Below are 26,240 nucleotides of genomic sequence, written 5' to 3'. Positions count from 1 at the left end.
ACCCCGAGACGGTATTTTCGGAAAACAAGCTGGTTTGTCGTTTTCGTGCGGACAAGCAAACCGCTAGTCGACAGCATCAACCGGCATGACTCGCAAAGGTAACCCCACCCAACCATAAAACACAACACAAACATCTCTTTAACTGCTTCACATGGTCCCCCCTCCCCCTATTTATTGTATGTTCTTATTTATTGTATGTTGTCTTTTATCTTGTATTTTATATTGGCATTTTTTATCTTCTGTACAGCGACCTTGGGTGTCCTGAAAGGCGCTTTTAAATAAAATTTATTATTATTATTATTACAAAAAACATCACCTCCAAATCCAAAACCAACCCCTTCAGTCCATTACTCTGAAGGCTAACCCTAACCTCCAATCCGATATCCGTCATTTATCCCGTATCTCCATCTATACCCTCACACACTGCTAAGAAGTAAAGTATCTGGCAGACTTAGGTTGACCTTTCAATTGTTTTGATACAATATGGCGTCCACAATGCCAGCCTCCATGAGGTTAATGTATAATGTAGGGTTATTTTATATTCAAAGTACAAATGTCACATTGGTTTCAGGAAGGCAAAAACATGCAAATGAGACTGTAGCCACCTGCCATTAAAATGCATTAAAGTGTCCAAGCTGGGAGAAAATATGCATACGCTTGAATTGGAAGGGCTCCGCCATATGTTCTCACGGCAACAACAAGAAGCCTTCAACAATTACACTGTCTGTGTATGTATGTATGTGTGTGTGTGTGTGTTCAGCGTCACAATACACTCTCGACTACACAAGTGGACCGCCGTCTTCTCTTCCCGCGCTATTCCGAGGCTGCCGCCGCCGTCGCCGCCACTTCCCGCCATTAGGGAGATGAATCCATTCTGCGTGTGATTTGCATAAACACCTGTCAGTGCTTTGTCTCCCGCCGATATCTAATGAATTTCAAGCATTGACTCTTTCTTTGTTGCAACGCGCACGCACGCATCCACGCACGCACGCACAACATCCCACGCTGACACACGCCGACGTGGAGGTTTGCTTGGCCTCGTGCTCGTTGTCAAATGTCAGACGGGTCGGCGCCCACGCATACTTCCTTTAGTCTCATCTCACTTATTTATTGTCTTTGGGAAATGAGTCGCTTGGAGTATGTCCGCCATGGAGCGCTGGACTGTTTATCCACAATTACATTTCTATAGAAATGCAATATTGCAAATTATTTCAGGTAATTTCAACACACAACTAAGTTTTTCTTTGTGGGAACTTCACTTTTTAGATCAAATAACCAAATATTTTGGTTGTATCAACAATGCAAAGCATGTAATCTCAAATCAGGTTAACAAATTATTTCAATCTCAATTTAATTGTGAGTTGAGTTTACTTGAGCTGATTAGACTAAATCAAAATTACTTGAGTTCTATTGTTGATACATGGTAACGGTAATGGTTTAATTTCATTTGAACATGCATCAGATTACAATTGAATGCATCACATAATCAGTTCCCAGTTCCACATGTCCGAAAGGAGTAGGAAGAAGCAAAGCTTATTAAATCCTACCCTTCCATCTGGTACTTTTACAATCAGTAACTGTTACATTTGTTCACTTCCTGCTTTCCTAATATATATTTTTTGGAATTTAATTTAATACCGATTTGTTCACTTCCTGCTTTCCATAATACAGTTTAAGTTTTTTTTTTGTTTGTTTTTTATTTATTTATTTTTAACTTGATCTTTTAAGTTGGAGAAACTTAGTTGTGAGTTGAAATTATCTGAAATAATTTGCTAGATTTAATCAAAATTTTAAGGCAGCGAGGTTAAAGATTTTTTTAAGTTGAGTCGACTTGGATTTTTTTACAGTATACTATGAAGTGTGTGAGTTTAGCGTTTCTTTCTTATTATTTCTTATTATTCTGCACAAACTTCCCCTCTTTTACTCCAGTATAAAATAATTCATTAATTTGTGTCATTTGAATGGTTATTAGCTCATGTACTGCAGTTAAAAGGCAAATTAGCAATGCACTTCACTGTTGTTGTCAATGACACCTATCCCCATGCTATGCTAGCGGCTAGCTGCCTCCGAGAGTTATAAAAACAGAGCGCGTTATAGCAGCCATGCATCACCTGTGCAGATAGGCCAGTAAAGCCATGATGCGCGCGTCCTTGGTGATGCGGCGGATGGGGAGCGTCGGGGTGGAGGGAGGTTTATGAGAAGGTCTCATAGCTTTTATCTGCGGCGAGCATCAGCAGAGAATAGACGCCACAAGGTCAGCCTTGAAGGTGAAACATCAGCGGAGGGCTCGGGCTGCCATCATCATTCACGGCTGCGAGTGGCGGCGAGGCCTTTGTGCAATTTATTATCGTTCATTTGAATGGCGGATTATTGGAGTGGTGGTGTTCGCCTGATGATGCCGCAACAACGCTGCAATAGAAACGCTCTATTCATGCATATTTTACACATTAATCACAGCACCTCAAGGTCAACCTTTCATCCAAATATGGTCTTTTTTTTTTTTATCCGCCTTATAAGGTAAAATGTTGGACTGGAAGAGTAGTGCTAACACGCTCCAGTAAATAAGACCTTGTCGACGAGCGGCCTCGCTAAAACGTGTCACAACTTGGCACGGTTGTCATTTGTTGTCATTTGCAGTTGGCCCAGAAAGCCGCAGGACCACGTAGGACTCGGTTCTGGTCCACCTTGACCTGTCTTTTGTTGGGAGAGTAAAAGTTTTAGTTCGGCTAACAAGCTTCCCGAGTTAATCGGCTAAGTAGAAATGTTGTCAATAATAACTGTAATAACTATAATGATAACTATACATTATAATAATGTACCAGAATACATCACTATATGTTCACTAACAAATATTTGAAGTACTTAAATACGCAATATGTTTGTTTTTTAGGTCTGTCCCGCCACGTTACCACGCTTCGATAAAGATCCCGACCCGGCGCCCATCCATCAAGAAGGTGGTGCAGGACGGGGCCAATTTATTAAAGGTGCTCAAAACCTGGAGCGAGACGAGGTGAGACCGTCACTTTCAGTGAGGGAGGTGATACATCACGGGGGCCTGTCTAAATACTGGACTCATTTACACTCAAACACACACACACCAGCATCCTGGACACCTCAGCGCCTTCATTAACTCTTCCACATACTTGCTATGGATTCTTTACGGGGGCGGCGGGAATCCTGGTAGACTGAGGTTTAGGGACTCTTTTTTTCCTCTTTTGGAATGCCGGAATGTGTGATGATGGTGAGAGTTGTGACTACAACCACTTAGAAGAGTTCCCAAGTCAAACAAACAAAGCATGAATTTACATGTATTAATATTAAGTGTTGCTCTACTAACAAGGCTATGTGTGTGTGTGTAGTGTGTGTGTGTGTGTGTGTGTGTAAGGTGTTTATCAAAGTGCTGATGATACACAAGTTCATTGTTAAAGAGGTTACTTCTTGATCTCGCCACATGCCTTTTTCAAATGTATATTTATAAGGACCCTGGCACTTGAAAGTACGCCATTCTCCCCTTAATGAATGCATTTATTCAAGCTCATCTTCTAGCTTTGCTTTGCCCTCTCTTTTCAAAATGCCCTCATTTTTTGTTTGTTTGTTGCTAATGGCATAAGACGCATGATGTTTTTTTTTTTTTTTTTGTATGTGTGTGTGTGTGTCTTGCACGGATAGCGACGGTACCTGATTAGCATCCTGCAAGGACACAGACAGACACCTGTCTATACTGGGTTTATCCTTTTTAAACATACAGCTCCTATAGTGGAAACAGCGACATCTAGTGTTTGTGCAACTTTTTAGGCAATGTGACAAAAAAAAATGGTTACAAAATAATCTGCATGTTTAAAAAAAAAAAAATAGTGTTGGGAAAGTCTATTCACTGAATATGGCTTATTCGTTAAAACATATGCATATTCAAGCTAATGTTGTTAATTTTTTTAAGCATACAAATGAATTAAAATTAAAAATATAACGCATTCAAAAATGTTAGAATTCTAAACTGGTCGCTAGGTGTCAGTAATGTAACTTTAATCTCCGGTGAGATACACAAGCACCAAACAACTCTGAAACCGGCACGTCACTGCCTGTCCGCCCCCCCACTCGGCCCCCCTTGGGGGAAATATTTACAGCAACACATGACCATCTTTATGTCTTAAATGTCTTATGTCTACAATATTGGGTAATGGAGTAGAAAAATGACTATAGGGGTGTTATTTCATGTCCATAAGGCTCTAATGTTCATCAACAGGTTTTGTATGCGCTAGACAATGGTCGCTCGGCGTCAGTAATGTAACTTTAATGGCCGGTGAGATACACAAGCACCAAACAACTCTGAAACCGGGACGTCACTGCCTGTCCGCCCCCCCACTCGGGTCCCCTCGGGGGCACATTTATGCACATATGAGTCATCTTTGTCTTAAATGTCTTATGTCTACAATATTGGGTAATGGAGTTGAAAATTGACTATAGGGGTGTTATTTCATGTCTATAAGGCTCTAATGTTCATCAACAGGTTTTGTATGCGCTATAAGAATACTATATATAGATATACTATAATACTATATATACACATATATCCTTAACACTATAAGTTTAACCTTCCAATGCATTTTATTTAGCAAACAGTCCATGACTCAGTAGTGGCCCCTTGAGGGCCAAAATGAAACATGACAGAGCAACATGCTACATAATGTTAAAAGGAAAAAAAAAAAAAACATCAAGTGCCATTAATATTCTGCTACTCTCCCCCATTAATTATAGGGCTTTGTGGAATTAATTAAATGATTTGAAAGCAGAAGAACCACATCGCTAATTAATTCTCGGCCACCTGATTGAGCAGGCATCTGTCTAACAAAGAACGCACCATTTTCTTGACCGCATGCATAGGTTATTAATCATTACACAATCATAATGGCGTCCCTGTAGCCCCGCTGCTGCTGTACGTGAATGCATGCATGCACCGGCTTTTACCTCCTATAATGTATACGTGCTGTTCTTGTTGTTCATTTAGCGGCGAGACACCTGCTTGCTTATATGTGGGCTTACGTATGTTCCAACACTGAATTAGTGCGTGTGATGATGGATTCAAAGTACAAACAGTAGTTTTCTCCTCCTGGTTCATACTGCGGGTAGCGTTAATGTGTCAGTGAGTGTATTCCTTCCTTCCCTCACGAGGCTCGCCGCATGCGTGGAGGCGTTGTCGGTCAAAGGCCGAGGTCGCCCGGGGGGGGTCATTGAGTGGGAAGCCAGCCCATTATGACAATGACCCAAAGAGGTCACGGAGAGGAGGCGATCAATCTCGGCGCGAATGTGACTACTCAAGGCGCAACTGCTGCTCTAAAACGATATGTTATGTTTTTGATATGACCCCATGCAGTACATGGATACTTTACTGTCTCCGTATTACATGTTGGGAACTACATGTGGACGTTTGCTATAGGTGGAAGATTCAATACTGATATAAATATTAATACCGTTATAAGTCTCATACAGTACAGCATTTTTTTTTTTATGAAATATAATTCTATTTTATATCAAATATTTATTTATTGACACTTTAACGCAGCATTAATGGCGATCACATCAAAACTTTTGTCTTTGTCCACATGAATCTGTCCAATCCCGGTCCCCGGTGACGCCATTAATGGCGCTTGCAAACTTTCCCATGATCCCTTAGCCTCGGAAAAAAAGTGGCTGTTGGTAACTGATGTGTGTGTGTGTGTGTGTGTCCCTCGTGGACGAGAGGTAGATTGATTAGCGATGAGGTCATAATTGCTGACGGAATCAGGCGGGTGGTTAATCAATGCGCTTGGCTGAGGGATGAATGTGTTGGCCGAGGGAGGACGATTCCTCACGAGGTGATGCGCGTGTGATAAAGGACATTTTCATTCATCCCGCCCGCCCCCTTGCCTGACGGATAAGCAGGCGTCAATGCGGCGCCCATCCATCAATCAGCGGCAGGTGGCGGCGGGGGGGGGGAGGTCAGCTTTGAAGATCAAAGTCAAGCACCCGGCGAGAGGTGTGCGCGTTAGATGGCTTTTTGAGAGGGATGGGAAGGGGAATCGCGACCTGCTGCATTCCACCTTCAACTATCCCATTTGTTTCCTAATCTTCAGGTTAACTGGACGTGGGAATAGATTAGCTTCCCATTATCGGGCGAGGGAGTTGAGGATACCGTACGGGGGGAAGTTTCTTTAACGGCACGCCAATCCGATATATATATCCGTATAAATGATGTAATAGATAGAATAAGACACACAAGCACCAGACTCAATCGCTTTTATTGCAAATCGGAATAATCATCCTTAATAAAAACACTTTGGCCGTAACCCATACCCCCGACATCACTTCCTGCTTGCTCCCCGAGGAAACGCACATTTCCTGGTATGTCTACTGGGTAATACTAGCGTTAATGTGTTTCTTGTCAGGGTTATATGTAATATTTACAAGCTTGTACACAGGTTTTCCACTACTGAAATTCTATTTTGCAGTAATTGAATTAACACAATCAGTACTGGAACCAATTAGCGGCGATAAACAAGCGATTACTGTACTCGGAATGAAGTCATATAGTGGAAGCCAAGCTTATGTGGGGAATAACGGGAATTGGGATGAACGGGGAGTTTGACAAGAGAATATCGTTGAAAGAATGTGCAAATTCCACTTTTGAGTGCCTCAGTCTGGATAAATAATGCAGACGCTTTCACATATTAAAAAGTGTGCGCTGAATCCAAGAAATATTCCAGGCCTGTGGGGTTGTTCCTAAGTGTTCCAGCATCGGCTAACTGGCGACCCGAGTCAGCAGAAAGTGAGGGCTGCCGATCACCTTGTGGTGTTGACTTTTCCGAGATGTATTACTGTTCCTGTTCGTTTTTTTTTTTTAAGTATATTTCGACCTCTTTATCCCCACGAGGTCGTCATTCCTGCCTGCGTGATTCCAAGCCAAGTGAGTAGTTTTTCAATTAGGGCGGTGAGATAATTGCAGCGACCTCCTTTAGCTTCACCTCCGTGGTCCTACTTCTGCAGACGTCACCTCATTATTTCATAACTCCACGATAAATCAGATTAAAGTCCGACACGGTTGATTTTAATCAAAGTTAATGGGAATGTTACGGTCACCGGCACGAGTAAAGATTTCTCCCGTTTCAATTTACAGATTCCACAAAAAAGGTGTCACACCAGTTCTTGCTGAAGGTTAAACGGACAGTTCTCGGAAAGTCAAGTGGCCAAGCTCTTGATTCTCTCACCGTCTGCTTCCCAAGTCCGTAGAGCTCCGGTTTTTCCAAAGCAAAAAAGCCAGCAGCATTGGGTGTCATATTGTTTTAAAAAAAACGACCCCATTTGGGAATCTTGTGCGCCTCCTCCATGAATCCTCTCTACTGATAAGGCTTCCAAAGCGCCTCTTTCTGAGCGCCATGTTTCAAAGTCTATATTTAACGTGTGAGGAAAAAGCATCATAAATCTGCGAGACCCTCATCGCTCCTCCATGCGCTGGCACTCCAAATCAGTCAGTGCCTGGGAATGGAAGCTATCTCTTTGGAGATCCTTCCGACTTCTAGGATCATTTATCAGTTGCCGCGATATCCCTCTTGCCTTTTTTGTCGGAAAGGTGCCAAAGTCCACGTGGCTTCCTTTGCAATTATTCAGGTACGTTTAGAAGTCAACACCCCCCGAGGAATCCTAATGTTGGGGGGGGCACATGAGGTCAGGACGCTTCATGCTAATTGTCTTAGCCGTCTAAACACACTCGACGCTGATAAGACCGTATTGACTCGACGGCGCGCACTCTAATGAAGGCAAATATGAATAAACGAGTTGAACGGGGGGGTACGGCGCCCCCCCAGTTCATGTAAGTTGAACTCCTCAGATATCCATCCTTAATCCATATTCAGCGGCGCTCTCCATTGATTGGGAGCGCTCCAGATAAGAGATGCTGAATCGGAGCGCAGATAATACATTCTCCGGATCACAGGAATGCAAATCAAATCTGATACGCATGCAAATTTGTGCCAAAGTCATCTTAAAGCAAAAGCTATGTTATTAATTCAAAAGCCCCAAATTTCTTATTTCAAGTCAGTATCTGCGTAATTAGCATTTTAGTCTCCGCTTTCCCGCAATACTTGGGAAAATACGTCATGTTTTCCAGGGAACGTCCCGGTGGCCTTGTTAGATTCCTGATCAAATATCGGTCATCCATTGTACGGGATGGCGATATGGGGGGGGCTTTAACTTTACAATCAATCGTCATATGCTCTTAAGTAAGCAGTCCACCAATCACCTCCCGCTAAGGATTCCACGACTCGATCGGACCTCGTTAGTGGAGCCGACTTTGATTCACTCTGTGAAGGATTTATTGTCACCGGGAATGTCGATGAATCCCTGTGGCGCTTTTCTTTTTCTCCATTAGTTAATGTTGCTTCAATGAACAGAAGTCAGTATTCTGATTGGAGAGGAGGGGGGGGTCGGGCACTGGAAGTAAACTTTGAGGTACATGAACTTTTAAGTGACACTGAGTGGGATTGCTCCTAAGATCGGATCAGGGATCTCTCGCCATATAGGCCATAGTTTTAATAGCAGGTCTTCTAATGGTGGAAGAACACCTAAGATGTTCCTTACTCGCTTCTTCATTCATGATTGATTGTTTTAGGTTTGACGATCCAGTTTTTTTTTTTTTACCTCCTCTTGGCCTGTCTTCCCTCAGTGGGAATCTCTAAGTCCGCTGTCATTAGCACTGCCCTCCTATGGCCCAGGATGAGGAAGATCTGTCTTAGTTGAGCACGGTCCGACAGGCCCCGCTGCTGTGTTGCCTGTCCTCCCCGGAGAGATGGCATCGTCCGTCTGGCCGGCCGAGCGGCCGAGCGGGCAGATAGATGGATGTTCGATAAAACTGATGAGCGCTTGTCCAACATGTCAGGAAGTTTGAGGCGGAACAATTCCGCTCATAAGTGTCACAAAGTCCAGAGGAGAACGGGCCTGTTTCCTCTCTGCTGTCATTTTCCGGAAAGATGGACGGCGTCGACACAAACCTGCACCTCATTTCTGATTCTTTTTCGTGTACTTTTGCAGAATGTACCACATGTGCTGGTTCATTCACTTGTGATAAGCAGTTGAAGTACACGGAAGTACACGTTTTTTTGGGTGTTTCGTCATACTTTTACCCATCGTAGGAATAACTGCACCCACTTAAAGTTACTTATGTGTTTGACCTTGCAATCAAGTCAAAAAGTATCATTGTGGTGCGTTTAAGTGCGGTACAAACGGTAAGTGCAATGTCCAAGCAACAAACCTAATCAACAGGGAGATGCTACATGCAAGGTTAGACGTAAAAAGTAGAGTTATTGACTTTTTGGCTTGTAAACAAGACTGAATACGGTATTAAGACACAATTCTGTAACCTTGCACAAATCATTAGTAAAAACTGCAAATAGCTTAATTGCTTACATAACGTTTGGATGTGTAGCTACTAGTGTTTTTTTTTTTTAAAGACAACTCCTGTATTGGATAAAAAGTCTTAAATCAACGGCAACATTTCTTCCAATAAATGTCTGTGACCGCCGTATGCTTCATCTAGAATATGACAAGTCTAAAATCAATTAGTCCACCCCTCAACGATCCACGCGGACGCCTAAAAAAAAAAGATTGAATTCCTTCAGCGTTTTCTTCCTTTTGGACCTAAAGACTTTTTAGAGCTACGATCAAAACAAAGCCGGAGCTAAGATGCGACCCGATGGCGTTCGATAGAATTATGGTCTTCACACGTCGTTAGAAATGAGAAAAGTGAAGCGCGGCACAAAACAAATCGATGGGAAGTGTAGCGGATGAGTTCAATTCGGCCCTCATCAGACCAATCCTCCGGGATTGCAAACGGTGTGCAGCCATTACTGCTCAATCCCGGCCAAATCCCAACACAAAGCCTGGGTATCCTCGGGAGTTAGCCGACGAGCGTATACTTGACGCGGACATGCGGCGCTACGGGACCTCTGGCGAAAATGTAACCATCAGCAACACTATTGTAATAACCTGAACGAACTCGTGTATTTTTTTCAGATGCAAATATTGACCGGCGAGGCTCAGTGCAAACAACACGACCTCTACGGCATGCACGGGCGCCGCAGGACAACGCGAAATCGAGTTAGTCGTGAGCGCGGGCGGGGACGGAGGTGGGTCGTTACCTGAAGGACGAGGCGACATTGCGAGTTGGAGGTTTGAACCTGCGACCATCTGGTCATGGGACCGTCGCAGTTGAGGCCGAGGCCAACACGCATGCTGTTTGCTAATGAATGTCCGTAAGGTGACGGCTTTTTTATTTTTTTTATTTTTGCAACTTCCCCAAACTGTTTTGAGCATTTCGAAATTGAACAAAATATTTCTTCCACACTGCGTTTTTTGACGAACAAAGGCGTCTCTACGATACTATTGTGTATTGTAAAGCGTGTTGATAGAAGGCCAAAAACGATATACTGTATATATATATATATATATATATATTCATTCATTCATTTTCTACCACTTTTCCTCACCAGGGTCACGGGGGTGCTGGAGCCTATCCCAGCTGTCTTGGGGCGAGAGGCGGGGTACACCCTGGACTGGTGGCCAGCCAGCCAATCACAGGGCACATATAGACAAACAACCATTCACACTCACATTCATACCTATGGACAATTTGGAGTCGCTAATTAACAATTAAGTTTCTGGGAAAATATCAGTTCCCAACTAAAAGATACATTCTAAGCATAATTTCATTCACACCATTCATACCTGAGGACAATTTGGAGACGCCGATTAACAATTAAGTTTCTGGAAAATATCAGTTCCCAACTAAAAGACACATTATAAGCATAATTTCAATTTGGAGTCGCCAATTAACCTAGCATGTTTTTGGAATGTGGGAGGAAACCGGAGTACCCGGAGAAAACCCACGCATGCACGGGGAGAACATGCAAACGCCACACAGAGATAGCCGAGGGTGGAATTGAACCCTGGTTTCCTCGCTGTGAGGTCTGCGCGCTAAACACTTGTCCACCGTGCCGCCCTGTGTGTGTATATATATATATATATTTATTCTTAAACAGAACATCCAAATACTGCTTATAACCACAAGGGCAAGGTTGCGAAACTGAAGGCCTTTAGGGGGGCAGATTCTGCAAGCCATTTTGGGTTTTTTTTGTGGCTTGCAAAAACCTGGGAATCAAACAAAAGACACTTTGACACTCAATTTTGACACAAAATGTGCAATTTGTCCTTGCAAATGAATAAAAAATAGTCGTATCTACGCATATGAGGCAAATATGAGATTTGGATATGGTAACCTCAGAGGTTAACCAAAACTGCGTTTGACGCCCCTGCACGAGGGGGCGCAATTGCATGGTACATGATACCTGATACCTGATAGGATGAAATTTCTTGAGGGAAGATCAATTTCAAGGTAAACCATAATACACTCGTTACGTTGCTCGACATAGACAGTGTCAGTCAAAGCTAGCCGTGACTGAACGCCAACATATAGACAACAATATCATGTCATTACGCTCACATACAGTAAGTCAACATATGCTAACACGTTAGCCGCCTCCTGCCGCGTTCTACGCCGCCTCCGTTGATGGGATCGCGGCGGGGGGGGGGGGCGTCACGCCACTGATATCGCCTCCACTCCAGCACCCGGAAGGGGAGCTGATATTTCTGCCAGACGAATGCCGCGTTGATAGCGGCATGGCAGGTATGGAAGACATGAATAAGCCATGAGTACGCCGAGCTTTCAGCGCCGTTATTCAAGCTCAGCTGTTTAGTCACATAGGCGAGTGTGTGTGTTGCCTTTTTCAAAGACGTACAGTATCTGCCGTGGAGATGAAGACGCTGTGAGTCATAAGTCAGTCACGCCGACATGAGCGGCCATGAGTCACATGACTGAGTGTTTCTTATAGCAAAAACTCTCATTAAGCTCAAAATAAAACCTCTCTTATTCATTTTAAATGTTTATTTAGCATCATGCATTATGTTTTATTATTATTCGTGTGTGGACGCCGGGATAAAGTGGCCATGGCGAGGTGCAAAAAAAAAAAAAAGAGCGAAGTGCTGGGTCATTTTAAAAGCTTTTCCTGCTTCATTTAATTGAAGCCAAGCGAATTCAGCGGGGACGCAAACACGCCAGCACGCTCCCTGACAAATATTCACCCACAAAACGCACACAGACCAATCTAAACACTTTATGTGCACGCTCAACATCCCATTTTTTGGAATGAATAATAACCAGTTTTGACATTTCATTGTCAAAATCATTGTAATTTTTCCCCAAGTCATGCTAGCCGTGAGTACTGTAGTATAATCCAACACCATAACATTCGCTTCCATGAGTTTATTTCATGCATCCGTTTGCCTTTTCCCAGTTTTATTTATTATCAGAGTCGTCCGCCAGCGTCGTCGATCATTTACCTATTGTTTGCATGAGCGGAGTCCTAGCGGAACAGGTGATGCAGTACCGCCGCCTGCACCGTTGTCATAGGTATCTGTCACTGGGGCGGGGGACCGTTTTTTTTTTATATTTGTCACGCTAGATTGGAACGTGGCAGCTTTAATGTCACAGTTGGTACGGTCCAGTTAGGAAACAGTTGACTATATCGCTATTTCTCACCGTCGTCTCTTCGGTTCAGGAATATTGTGTGTGTTCCCAAATGGTGCATCCCACACAGTGCAGATGGAACATAAGATGTGTGATATTAATAAATCCTAAACTTTCATTGTGTAGTACGAGGCCTTCTGTGTAGAATGGATGGATAAACATAACACATTAAACAGAATACAGAACAATATAGTCCCTAATATAAGATGACATTTTTTCTCCTAGAAAACGGTCTGTAAAAGATGGGTCGTCTTATGTTTGGGGGTCGTGAGACTTATACACGCACAGCAACAGCAAAGTTGGAGCTTTTCTTCCTGTCACTCACAAGATGAAACCATCTTGTGTGGCTCAAAGACTGTTAGCACACATAGGTTGTCCTCTTATCGTTTAAAGATTCATACACAGCTTCTCCTCCCAGGTGACACAGAGCTTTTCTTCCTGTCACTCACCAGGAGCAAGATGCAGGCATCTCGTGTGACTCAAAGATTGTTAGCACACAGATGCCATCCTCTTATCGTTTACCGAATCATACAGTTTATCCCCCCCAAGTGACACAGAGCTTTTCTTCCTGTCACTCACCAAGAGAAAGATGGAGCCATCTTGTGTGGCTCAAAGATTGTTAGCACACAGAGGTCGTCTTCTTATTGTTTACAGATCCATATATACAGCTTTTCCCGCCAGGTGACTCAGAGCTTTTCTTCCTGTCACTCACCAGGAGAAAGATGCAACCATCTTGTGTGGCTCAACGATTGTTAGCGCACAGCGGTTGTCCTCTTATGGTTTACAGAATCATGCAGTTTATTCCCCCCAAGTGACAGAGAGCTTTTCTTCCTGCCACTCACACACACCAGTGACTTGAAGGGGTGCATAGACCAGGTGAGGGGAAAGAAAGGTCAAGTTAGCAAACAGAGGGCCCTCTTTAAAAGTGCTGCTGCAGGGGTAGAGAATATACGTCTATAACCAACATATTGTTTTGAAATCATAAACAGGCGATTGTTACGGCCAAAAAAAAGGGCTCACTCACAGGGTCCTCTCCAGGATCGGGGCCACAATGGCTGCGGCAGGCCCAAAGCTTTGAACCCAGAGAGGCGTCACTGCGCTACCAACCGCCGCGCTTTCTTCCTGCCGCCCACGAAGACGTTATAAAAAATGTAAAAGATGCATGAATAAAAGATGGCGACAATCCTCCCAAAGCAGATGTGCATCGAAAAGGAAAATAAGTCATGTTGCCGTGTAGAATTGGACGTTCCCGATGACAAAATGATCAGTTCCCATTTATTATGGATCACTTTTAAAGACTTGGAAAAAAAGTAAATATCCAAGTGAAGAACTGTGATTATCGCTTGGGTCTGAAGTAGCATGGATCTAAATATATACGAGCTGGACCGCCATTAAAGGTCTCGCCGCTGGCATGAGACGCGTCAGCTCTGTAGCGCAGGCAGCTGGCCCAGCGGGGCATCTGCGCTACAAGTGGCACTCTTATTGGGGAGGCAGTCTGCGAGATGATGAACTTCTTCTGGCGGCGCGCCTCCCGGTTTGATCGCACGCACATTTTGTGCTCGCTTGTAAGCTAATCAAGTTCCCTTCTGGAAGCTGATTATCACAGCTGAGTGACGACGAGGCCTTGGGTTCGGCATGCTGAGACGCTGTATCGCTCGCCACTGTGGGCTCTGGAGTCAATCATGTTGGAACGGACAGCTCGTTAGCTTGTAAATTAGCCAACGTGGCGTTGACCACCAAATGAAATTTGCATGTCTGCTTGCAGTTATGTTTTTTTTTTACATGTATGACAATGAAAGCTCCCTTGTTATTACATTTTTAGCAATTTTAAATAAATAATTACATTAATCCTGTAATTTAAATTTAAAAACAATTTTTATTAAACCCTACTGTTAATACACTTTTTTCTGCGTCTGTAGCTTTAATGCTAATGAGCTGTGTTTGCCTCCGACTGTGGTCAATTGTTGGCAGACCCAACAGTGATACATTAATACTTAGAGCATAGAAAACGTGTTTACAACCTTCTAAATACAGATTCAAACATGATTAGAGCCCTCTAGACATGAAATAACACCCCTATAGTCAACTTTACACTCGTATTACGCTAAATAGTAGAGACTTAGCATAGTACGAGTACTCTACAGTACTTCCAGTGGTGGTATCAATGTAACATCACTGCCACCTAGTGACCAGCAGAGAATACTACATGTCATGTATGAGGCAGCCTTACAGTATTACAGTAATATGCTAACATTATGTTTGTTTTAACAGCAACATCACGCCATGTTAGCTTAGAGGAGTAAAACCATCAAAGCTTATGGCTCCCAGGTTGCATTTTAGGATGTGCAGCGAAGGCAAAATGGAGATTTTTCCCTTCATAACGTCACGAAAACCCGCAACGTTTGAGCGTTCCCTTCAAGTGAGGCAGACGATGGCGTTTTCTTTCTCCGTATTGGTTTTAAAGTTCACGTTTCCATCTTAATTTGTCATGATGACAAGTCCTTCAAGATCAGTATCCATCACTCACATGAGGGTGTCAAGCTCGGGTTGTTCCCGAGGCCACCTCTGGGAACATCTAGGACCCTGTTTGCCATTCAGGCTATAATTGTCCCCCCCCCGCTCAAGGCTGCTAAGACCATCAGAAGCTTGCTGGTGCCTGCTGGATGACAGTCTATATCTCAGCATGCATCACAGAGGCTGCCCTCCAAGAGCTAATCCAGCAACCCCCCCCCCCCTCCCCCTTGGTTCTGTTCCAACCAAACTAATTATTCTGTGTAGCTGCACCAGCTGGAACACACACACACACACACACACACACTGGCTTGCTTAGGGTGTCTCCGTCCAATGACCTTCCCTCTCTTGACTCCTATGACTTTCTAGTAATAACATTTCTCCGGACCCTCTACACCTGATCGAGTTTGCAAACCTGCCGCCGACACCAAACGTGGAGTTTCACTCAGCCCCGCCGATTCCGGCCATCCTCGGGCCACGACAAATACATCCCGAAGTTTCCAGTTTGTGGAGCTCTCTGAGGAAATAGGCTCCCTCGGGGGCTTGGAGGCCTTTTCCTGATCCTGTGGCGATAGCGAGGATTTACGGGGACTCTGGTGATTAGCCAGAGGGGAAATGGGAAAACAGGGCAATCACTGCCAGCAGCCGCGCATCACACACAGACAGTATCTCACAAAAGCGAGTATCTTCTCAAAGGGCGGTACTATAGGAGGTAAACGTGGATACACTTTAGAGTAGTCGGTGTACAGCTTTGGTTAGCAGTATACATTTAGTATCCTCAGAAAAGAAGAAGCGAGATAAGTGTCGAGTACCGCTGTGGTAGCATCACGGTTTGGGGATGCACGAGTGCTGTAGCTGCTGGGGAGCAATGGTTCACTACAACGGCTGCGGTAGCATTACGGTGTGGGGATGCACGAGTGCTGTAGCCGCAGGGGAGCAGTGGTTCACTACAACGGCTGTGGTAGCATCATGTTCCGGAGATGCACGAGTTCTGTAGCCGGAGGAGAGCAGTGGTTCACTACAACGGCTGCGGTAGCATCACAGTGTGGGGATGCACGAGTGCTGTAGCTGCAGGAGAGCAGTGTTTCACTACAACGGCTGCGGTAGCATCACGGTCTGGGGATGCGCGAGTGCTGTAGCCGCAGGAGAGCAGTGGTTCACTACAACGGCTGCGGTAGCATCACAGTGTGGGGATGCACGAGTGCTGTAGCTGAAGGAGAGCAGTGGTTCACTACAATGGCTGCGGGTAGCATCACGGTGTGGGGATGCACGAGTGCTGTAGCCGCAGGAGAGCAGTGGTTCACTACAACGGCTGCGGTAGCATCACGGTCTGGGGATGCGCGAGTGCTGTAGCCGCAGGAGAGCAGTGGTTCACTACAACGGCTGCGGGTAGCATCACGGTGTGGGGATGCACGAGTGCTGTAGCCGCAGGGGAGCAATGGTTCACTCCAATGTGTACTGTGTTTTTTTTTTTGAAGAACAGCATGTCAATAACGGCTTTGTTGACGGTGGACAGCAAATGAACCGCATCTCCCTAGTGGAGGCAGCACTCGTGCTCACCTTTTAGTAAGAGACTGTACACAATCAGCATCCGACGTTGTTATTGTGATGCAAAATGCGTCAGCGCTGCGGCTGATGGGGAGAGGTTACATAAACTGCTGTCGGTGTCAACTTTGAAGCATTTGATTATGCATCCTCAGGCAGCCTTGGACATCAGCACTTCCCTGCAAATTGCAACTCCTTCATATTCAAAAACGGGCTGAATCCCACAAGTCCCGCCGAGCCTTGAAGATGAAAGACAATGGATGTGGAGCAAGATGAGCATATGCATCAGTACAATCAAACACTAGTTATGCGATACTGAATATTTTAGACCCAGCATTGATGATATAACATCACTAATCCTTCAATCTTTTCATTTGAGTTTCTCGCCGGCTCCCGGCGGACTCGGTTCCTCCTCGCGTTAAAGCTAGCTAGCTCGTGGGCTAGCAGAAAGCAATTAAAGGCACCACCTGTTTCTCCTTCCCTTCATCCTTCCAGTGCCGGGTAATTGGAAACCTCTGTCTGCTGGCGCTCGGTCGGCTCTTCTGCAGCTGCCCCTAAAAAAGTCTCTTATAAATAAAAAAATAAAAAAAAACAGCTCGGCCAATTCCTGGTCCTTCCGTGATTAAAAAAAAAAAAAATTCCAGTTCTGTGTAGATTCTTAAACGAGTAGCATCACTGTATACGGTTGCAAATGACCTTTCTGGTACACACTATGGGTTGGGGTCACAATGTTTTGGAGTGTATGCTAACTATGCTACGTTTTTACAAAGTTTTCTAACTCTACGGACAATGACTTAGATCTTAGACGTGTTTTCCAACCAATCTTGATCAATTTTTTTAATTTTTTTAAATTATTATTATCAAAAAGCAGCAACTGAATCGAACAATAGAGTCGGGTGATTGTGGGTTCGTCTTTTGGAACACATCTGTGTGGAGTTTGCTTACTGGGATAGGCTCCAGCATACCCGTGACCGTAGTGAAGGCGAGCAGAATATAAAACGGACAGATGTACTTGACTTAAACACATCCCAAAGGTCCATTAACGTTTCCAGTCCACCAAAGACCGATTCCCCAATGGAACGTGAAATTGAGCGCTTCAGAACAGAACCGTCTGAATCGTTTGGATCCCAATGAAATATCCATGTTGTGGTTTGATGCACCTGGTTCATCTGCAGCGCTTGTTCTCCGCGCCGCGCCGTTTAGCACCGCTCCTGACGCTCTCGGGCTCAGGGATTCACCAGACCTGAACCCGTTGTTACTGGAATCCTGCAGGACGCCTCTTTATCACCACTTTGGTCAACGTGCGATCGCTTTCAAGAGCTCGTGGGAATGACTCTTTGCACCTTGTCTTGCAATCGCTGGCAACCTGACCCCCGTGCTCGCTTTAAGTGGGCGTGACAATCCCACTGCGGGGGCGGACCATCTCGTTTGTGCTCAGCTGGGTTCGTTTCAGGAACTCCAGCAAGGCACGTGTGATCTTGGAGCTATTAAATATTTGCTTCTGCAGCTCCCGCGGCAGCACTCGTGCAGCCCAAGACGATGACGCACTTGTTCAATTCTTGGCAGCCGGTCTGAATGTAGAGAGCACCGTTGTGAGATGCTATCATCCTCATCCGTATAGCAGAGTTAAAGCCTCCAGCGGCGTGGTGGATAAGTGGAGATACGGTACATGCCCAAGGTCACGTGCTAAAGTTAGACTGATATCCGAATGACATCACGGCGAAGGCGGTTATGGCGCTTCGTTGGCGTTTTTTTTTTTTTTTTTTTGCTGCACCCGCGCTTGACTCGCGCACAGCTCCCTCGCCGGGGTTTTATTTTGAGCCGGTGTGGTCATGACTCCAGCACTACTGCACCACCACCGCCGCCGTCGCCATGGCAACCCTTTTGAAAGAGCGCCAGCATCCCTTGCACTCATTAGCGCATTTGCGAAGGTGCTACTTTTATTTATTAATATATTTTTTATTTATTTCCCCCTGACCGGCTCGGCATCAGGAATTGACGCGTCCGTGATGCGATGTGATGTTTGTGCGCCGTCACGCCGGCTGTCTTGAAGTGGAGGCTGCTCTTTGATCCGCCACTGACTCACCGCTGCTGTGAATTCATTACCCGCATCAGACGAGTGTAAAACAGTGCAAAGGTCACCGAGTGAGCCCACCTCTCGTCTTTTGTGTTGCCGTCTGATAGCACCGGCAGCGTCGGCCTGCGGGAGACAATGGACGGGGTGAATTCGGACGCAACAGTCACTTTGGCGGGGTACGCAATCTGATCAAAGCCAACACAGGATTGTGTTTGAAAAATGCAGTTTTTATGAATATTATACACCTAATAACACAGTATTATAATACATGCATCATGCTAATATTTTGACTCTGAGTGCAAATATTCCAACTCCCGGTCGATAAACATATAAATAAATGACATGTACTGTAGTATTTATGGAGAAATTAGATGGAGTTCTAAAAATAAAAACGGGCAAAGTTAATTAACAGCTTATTTGATGAGTGGGGATTTTCTTCAATAGCGTTTCCACAAACCCGCTAAATAATATTTGTGGACGTAAGTGTGAGAGAAATCACGGCTTTGCACCCAAGACTGTTGAGATATGCACATTTTCGACAGAATACACAGATATTTACGTTTTGGAGTATTTTAGAGCACAATTGGTGGTATAGTAATAAATGTAAAGTAACCCCGAACGATAATAATCCGACTAATGCTGCATTGTGAGATGACTTGTTACATGCAATGTGGGTTTGGATCCCGATGTCGAGGCTTAAGGCTGGAAGATCGTTATGGCCACTTTTAATGAGAGTCACACCAAGTACAACAACAGCAAAAGACGAGGACGCACAAGCCAGCGGCAATGGTGCGCAACAACTCCTCAGAAAGAAGTAGTTGGTTTGAAGTAGCCAGACAGCGCCCAGTTGTCCCGCCGCAGGAGGAGGAGGGACACACATGAAATAGAAGAGACCCCTTCAGACAGAATTACTGTACAGTAGTCCCTCGTTTATCACTGTTTATTGATTCCAGACCTGACCGTGAGAAGCGAAATTGCACCATTTAGGAACAATTGAATACATCACATAATCAGTACTTTTACAATCGGTAACTTACATTTGTACACTTCCTGCTTTCATAATATAATTTATTTTATTTTTATTTTTATTTATTTTTATTTTTATTTTTATTTTTATTTTTATTTTTATTTTTATTTTTATTTTTATTTTTATTTTTATTTTTATTTTTATTTTTATTTTTATTTTTATTTTTATAGAAAACCTGTTTACAACCGTCAAAATATGTTTTTTTTTTTACATTAGAGCCCTGTAGTCGTGACATAACACCCCTATGTTTACCTTTACACTTGTATTACCCAATATAATAGACATAAGACACTCATGTTAGCATTGGGAGAGTCTTTGTTGCTCCTGTTTCACCTCCAGGTACCATTTCTTCCTGCGTTGGCTATTGCTGCATTAACGTAGCATTACTGACACCTAGTGACCGGTGTGGAATCCTACATAACACAATGTGTCTCTGAATGTCTGAGATTTGTGTATTAGTTCAGGTAGCCATTTTTATGCATGAAAATACTTAAAACGTTCACCCTATCCTCACTTCTTTGGTACACTCCAGTTTTTGAATGATTTGTTTTTTATTGTAAATGTTGCCTCTGTTTTCGGACACTGTATCGGTCCTTAATAGAAATTGCACCTAAGTCAAAATCAGTTGCCGACTCATTGACCTTGCTTTTTTTTGTCTGTTTGTTTTTTTTTAGTGTGACTGCGAAATAACACACCATGGGGCCAAGGAAAGTTGCAAGTGATAAATAAGGTAAGAAACACTATTTAATTAGATTTTTTAAGGATGTACAATAATGTCCATCCATTCCTTATTTAGAATTATTTCACATTAAATGATGTAAAACTCTTTTTATTTTACTAATTATATGAACATTATATGGGGTAAATAGGGTAATAATAATAAAAAGTTAAGTGAGTCGGACTTCAGCGTGGTATCCCTAGCCGCTGTGCCGACTCTTTTTAAATCAGGAAAGAAGAGTGAACATCGCCGGTCAAATCATTTCATTCCCGTTATTCCCGGTGGCGGGAGCACCGTGCGTTCCTCCCCGGTGCACACGGCGCGTTGTGATGATTTGTTTTGCTAAGCAGTCACCTTACAATAGAAACAAGTGAGTCACATCTGATGAAACTCTGCTCTGCTGCATTTTTCAATCTCTCCTTCCTAGCGAGCAAGCAGCTTTTAATAAAAACTACAAGTCACAGAGGGCCGTAATATGGATGTATGAATAGCATGTGTGTGTGTGTGTGTGTGTGTGCGTCATCGATCTAATTACGTGTGCTGCAAATAAGACAATCCAATCCTTTGTAGTAATTGATGCCTCCACCTGAGGGCAGTGCTTTCTAATCTAATAGAAGATAAACGTGTTGCTCCTCTTCAATTAAGCTGCGGTATTGTCGCCTGCCTGGCGCGGCTCACGCAATCATCACGTCGGGAAGGGAGCCATTCAAGCCCAAGCAAAGTAGTGTTTGCTTTGAAGCCTCCTCGCCTCCTTCATGTCTTCTGCTCCGTTGGCCTGGCGCAGCATTCCCTCGCTCGCTCGTCCCGTTTTATTCTCTCCAGAAACAATTATATTCTCCCTCAGCGGTCCCAGCTCAGGAGAAAGAAAGAAAGAAAGAAAGAGAGAGAGAGAGAGAAAGCCCGAGGCTGCGATCCCTCGTCCCCCTCCTCTTCATCCCAGAGACAATCTTTTAGCCGCTGACACGTGGGCACCTTATGGGGGCCACGCAGGATAAGAAAATAGTGTTTTTTTTCTTCCTGAATGAAAAGCAGCAAAATGCTCAAAAGGTCCGTCTTGGAGTGACAGCGTAATTTAGTCTGCAGAATTTATGCCACTCGTCTTCCAGCGATAGAGTGTGTGTGTGTGTGTGGGGGGGGGGGGGGGGGGGTTGTGTTGCTGTTTTTCATGTAGAGTGGATCCCCACACACATCGGCCCTTCAGCATTCACACCCCCACAAATTTGAGGATTTTTGCGCTAAAGAAATTACTATCTGAAAATAGGCTGTTTTTTTTCCCACAGATTTGACCCTCAGTTGCTAAGAGTGTAGAAACAGGAAGCATGCAGCATGCATATTACTAGCGTTCAAATGCAGCCCATATTTTTTACATTTGGTCATGTTTTTATTTTTTCTCTCAAGCATTGAGATTTTGTATTTTGTTTGGTGGCCCTTGAATGCACCACAGTTTCTCAGAGACATCATTTTTTTCATGTTATGCGTGGCAAACAGATTATTCGCTATAAAATGTGTTTTTGGGCTGCACGGAGGACAAGTGGTTAGCACGCAGGCCTCGGAGTTAGGAGACCCGAGTTCGATTCCACTTTCGGCCATCTCTGTGTGGAGTTTGCACGTTCTCCCCGTGCATGCGTGGGTTTTTTCCGGGTGCTCCGGTTTCCTCCCACATTCCAAAAACATGCTAGGTTAATTAGCGACTCCAAATTGTCCATAGGTATGAATGGTGTGAATGAAATTATGCTTCTAATGTATCTTTTAGTTGGGAACTGATATTTTCCAGAAACTTAATTGTTAATTAGCAACTCCAAATTGTCCATAGGTATGAATGGTGTGAATGAAATTATGCTTCTAATGTATCTTTTAGTTGGGAACTGATATTTTCCAGAAACTTAATTGTTAATTAGCGACTCCAAATTGTCCATAGGTATGATTGTGAGTGTGAATGGTTGTGTGTCTATAGGTGCCCTGTGATTGGCTGGCCACCAGTCCCCGCCTCTTGCCCAAAGACAGCTGGTATAGGCTCCAGCACCCCCTGTGGCCCTCTTGAGGATAAGTGGTAGAAAATGAATGAATGAATGAAATTGATAACACAAACCAGCCATAGAACTAACAACAAGTTTTTTTTTTTACTTTATTTGAATATTATTTGAACGTTACGTGTTGCTATTTACCAACTCTTTGGTCAATGCTGCGTCAGCGTGAATATTTACGTGTGAATACAATAAAACCTGCTAATTATTTGCGGTGTCAGCCATAATGAAATAAATCACTTTACTGATCTTTGCTGCGACTTGCTTTCTACTTGGCAGCCATGCCCTCATGCTAAGCTAATTGCTAATTGATGAAACCATTAAGACTTGGAGAAGAAAGCTGCTGATGGTGCTAATCACGATGCAGTCCCTCTCCGCACGGGCCGCTTTATTAGGCACACCTCCGCACTCTATCCCCAGCTCGCGTGTGAGCGAATTTGTCAGCAGATGGCGGGCGTCGCGTCACCGGGGGTGGGACTCGTACGGCTCGGAGCTGCGCACGGTGAATTATCGCGCGTCGTAAATAAACACTGGGAAGTTGCCCCTCCCACACCCCCGTTTTCCTCCTCTTCCTCCTCGCTCAAAAACAAACAAGATTTGCCGACATGAGGTTAAGAGCTTGGCAAAACTATTTAGCGCTCGCACACGCTTCCTGAATCCATCGCCAATAATTGAATCAGTCACGTCCAAATTGTGCCTTTGGGACGTTGCTGTGAAGCGAAATAGGTGTTAGTTAATTAGCTGTATAGTCTACATACGCTTTAGTAGCTTTTAATTATTGAAAACTGGGGCAACGATGTGCAGGAATTAGGCTTCAGGGACCTGAAGGTGAGCTGGAGCTTATCCCAGGTGAGAGGTGGGGTACACCCTGGATGGGTTGTCAGTCACCAGTCATTCACGCTCACATTTTTATCAGTGTGTCCTATCACTTTGATGTGATAGTGGAACAGTATAGTTATCTCGATTTGGAAAAGTGATTTTTTTAATGATGATTGGGGTGTGCACGGATGTAAAAAAAATGGCAATAATGGATAAAAATCTGCAATACGTTTATAATAAATTAATTAATTCATTCATTTTGTATCGCTTTTCCTCACAAGGGTCACGGGGGGGTGCTGGAGCCTATCCCAGCTGTCTTCGAGCGAGAGGCGGGGTACACCCTGGACTGGTGGCCAGCCAATCACAGGGCGCATATAGACAAACAACCATTCACACTCACATTCATACCTATGCACAATTTGGAGTTGCTAATTAACAATTAAGTTTCTGGAAAATATCAGTTCCCAACTAAAATATACATTATAAGCATAACTTCATTCACACCATTCATACCTAAGGACAATTTGGAGACGCCGATTAACAACTAAGTTTCTGGAAAATATCAGTTCCCAACTATAAGATACATTATAAGCATAATTTCATTCACACCATTCATACCTATGGACAATTTGGAGTCGCTAATTAACCTAGCATGTTTTTGGAATGTGGGAGGAAACCGTAGTACCAGGAGAAAACCCACACATGCACGGGGAGAACATGCAAACTCCACACACAGAGATGGCCGAGGGTGGAATTGAACCCTGATCTCCTAGCTGTGAGGCCTGCGCGCTAAACACTTGTCCACCGTGCAGCCCAAAAACACATTTTATAGCGAATAATCTGTTTTCCACGCATAACATGAAAAAATGATGTCTCTGAGAAACTGTGGTGCATTCAAGGGCCACCAAACAAAATTTTACAAGGACGTCATATGAAAGAAATGTCGTTTTAGTAGCATAAAGTTGATATATAGGAGTTACAGTGTTAATGTAAAAAGGGGATAAAGTGTTTACATTAGCGCTTCTTGGCTACAGAAGCTACTTCAAGTCATTTCAATTCCAGCATCAAGATGATGATGTGCACAGCACACGTCCAATAGACTATTACGGTACCTCTGACTTTTATTTACACGTATCCAAACCAAAAACGTTAAAGGAAGCAAGTAAACGTGCGGCTCCTGACTTATAAATAATCATTCATGGTTCTGGGCCAGTGAAACAGAACATGTTCTGACTAAGTGGCAACACAAGGGACTTGAATAAAAACATGACCCTGCCATTGAGGACATGATGTCCAATAAAGTTAAGTGTTAGCGCATGAATGCACTCTGTTTAAAAACATGCTCCGAGGTTCCCGGGTGGGTTTCGGTTTGCTGTCCGTTGAAGACGACACAAAGAATATCGTGTTGCTGCTGTTGTCTCTCCGGAGCGCTCTTGTTGTTGTTTTTTTTTTTTTTTAAATATTCATGGCTGCCGTCCGAAAAGGACATTTTCTTTCGAGGTTTCCCCTAGTGGCGAGCAAACATGAAGTCAACGCACCGCCATCGATTGTATTGCAAATGAGGCAACGTCACACGTGTAGTCCTTTGCACCGCTTCCAGTCTTCTGGGAGGACTTTCCCTGGGACATTTTTCCAGCCAAGTGTTGTCACAAATCTATGTGTTGGATCATCTCAACGGACCCGGTAGGGCCCGGTACGGCCCGGTAGAACCTCCGTCTCCTGATAAGAAACAATATGGTTGCTGATCAGTGGAGACACTGCAGCATTTTAAAGATGCACGGCTAAAAATGCGGTTTATATGCTTACATAATCTTCTACAGGGTCTCTTCCCCGACTGGGCATGCCCAGAACACGTCACAATCCGGGTGAGGAGCAGATGTGAAGGAGTTGTGGTTCTACTTTGATCTCCGAGGTCCTCACCTATGTTTTAGGGTAACACCGACCACCCTACGGAGTGATGTAATTCCGGCTGCATGTACCCGCCATTTTGTTTCGGTCATGACCATAAACGAGGGGGCGGGAACGCACAGTAGCTCAACCACTAAATTGTGAGCTTTGCCTTCCGATTCTCGGTAGCTCAACTCGACTATGTACTCTTAAACACGTCATATTTTTGTGTGTTCATACTTTTCAAAAACCAACACTGACTGCTGTCGTCGTCGAGACGCATCGCTCCCGTACAAAGTCTCGCCGGCATGAAGAGCGCGGCACGTAAACTTCCCTTAATCCCCCGCTGACTGCGCGACAGCCTGCGAGCGCTCAGTGCAGACCGCTTGGCCCTCGTTCATCTAATCTCCTAAAGTAAACGTTTGTGCTGCGCGTGTCTAAATGGTAATGAATGTTGACACGGAACCCCTCTGCTTTGCTCACTCCGTGGCCAAAAAGCACTCGTGGATATATTTGACTTATTATTCCCGCTCCGCGCGGCATCACAACGGCGAGCGAGAGCAGTGCAAACAACCCAAGCGATTCATCAGTCTGACTGTGTGAGTGTGTGAAATGTGTGAGTGTGTGCGCCACCAAAGGCCCAGCAAGCATAAAACAACTCTACAACTTCCAGTCGGAGCGCTTTTATTATTATTATCATTATTATTATTACACGAATAAGACGAATCGTCCGGCGCTCTCGCTCTCCGTCATAAAGTCCCTGTTTACTAATCCCTGAGGAGCTCTTATAAATTATTAATACGAACCAAGAACACCAAGCTACCCTCCATGCAGTCCCTTATGCAATAAAATAAAGGCGCTCCACAGGGGGCGCTGCTGGGTTTTTAACATTCTACATGCTACAGTTCAGCCTGTTCTTTGATTTGTTGTGATGCCGACCATTTTTTTATCCTGATGAACACGGCAAATATTAACTTTAATCGTACTCCTGATCCTGATTCCTATACCGTTTATACCACATA

The 26,240-nt window shown here is 44.2% G+C and overlaps 1 protein-coding gene across 1 annotated transcript in view; it reads left to right on the top strand.

The window, feature by feature from the left end:
- LOC131108561 (cadherin-6-like) overlaps positions 1 to 26,240 on the top strand; it is a 354,525-nt gene that overhangs the window by 112,007 nt on the left and 216,278 nt on the right. Inside the window, exons 8-9 of the mRNA XM_058059595.1 lie at positions 2,891 to 3,010; positions 20,445 to 20,500. The gene's annotated coding sequence lies outside the window, so the exon portion shown is untranslated. The remainder of the gene's footprint in view (positions 1 to 2,890; positions 3,011 to 20,444; positions 20,501 to 26,240) is intronic.

Source organism: Doryrhamphus excisus, chromosome 21, assembly GCF_030265055.1.
Source record: "Doryrhamphus excisus isolate RoL2022-K1 chromosome 21, RoL_Dexc_1.0, whole genome shotgun sequence".
Lineage (NCBI taxonomy): Eukaryota > Metazoa > Chordata > Actinopteri > Syngnathiformes > Syngnathidae > Doryrhamphus > Doryrhamphus excisus.
Note: the sequence above shows the minus strand (reverse complement) of the source record. Positions and strands in the feature narration are given on the sequence as shown.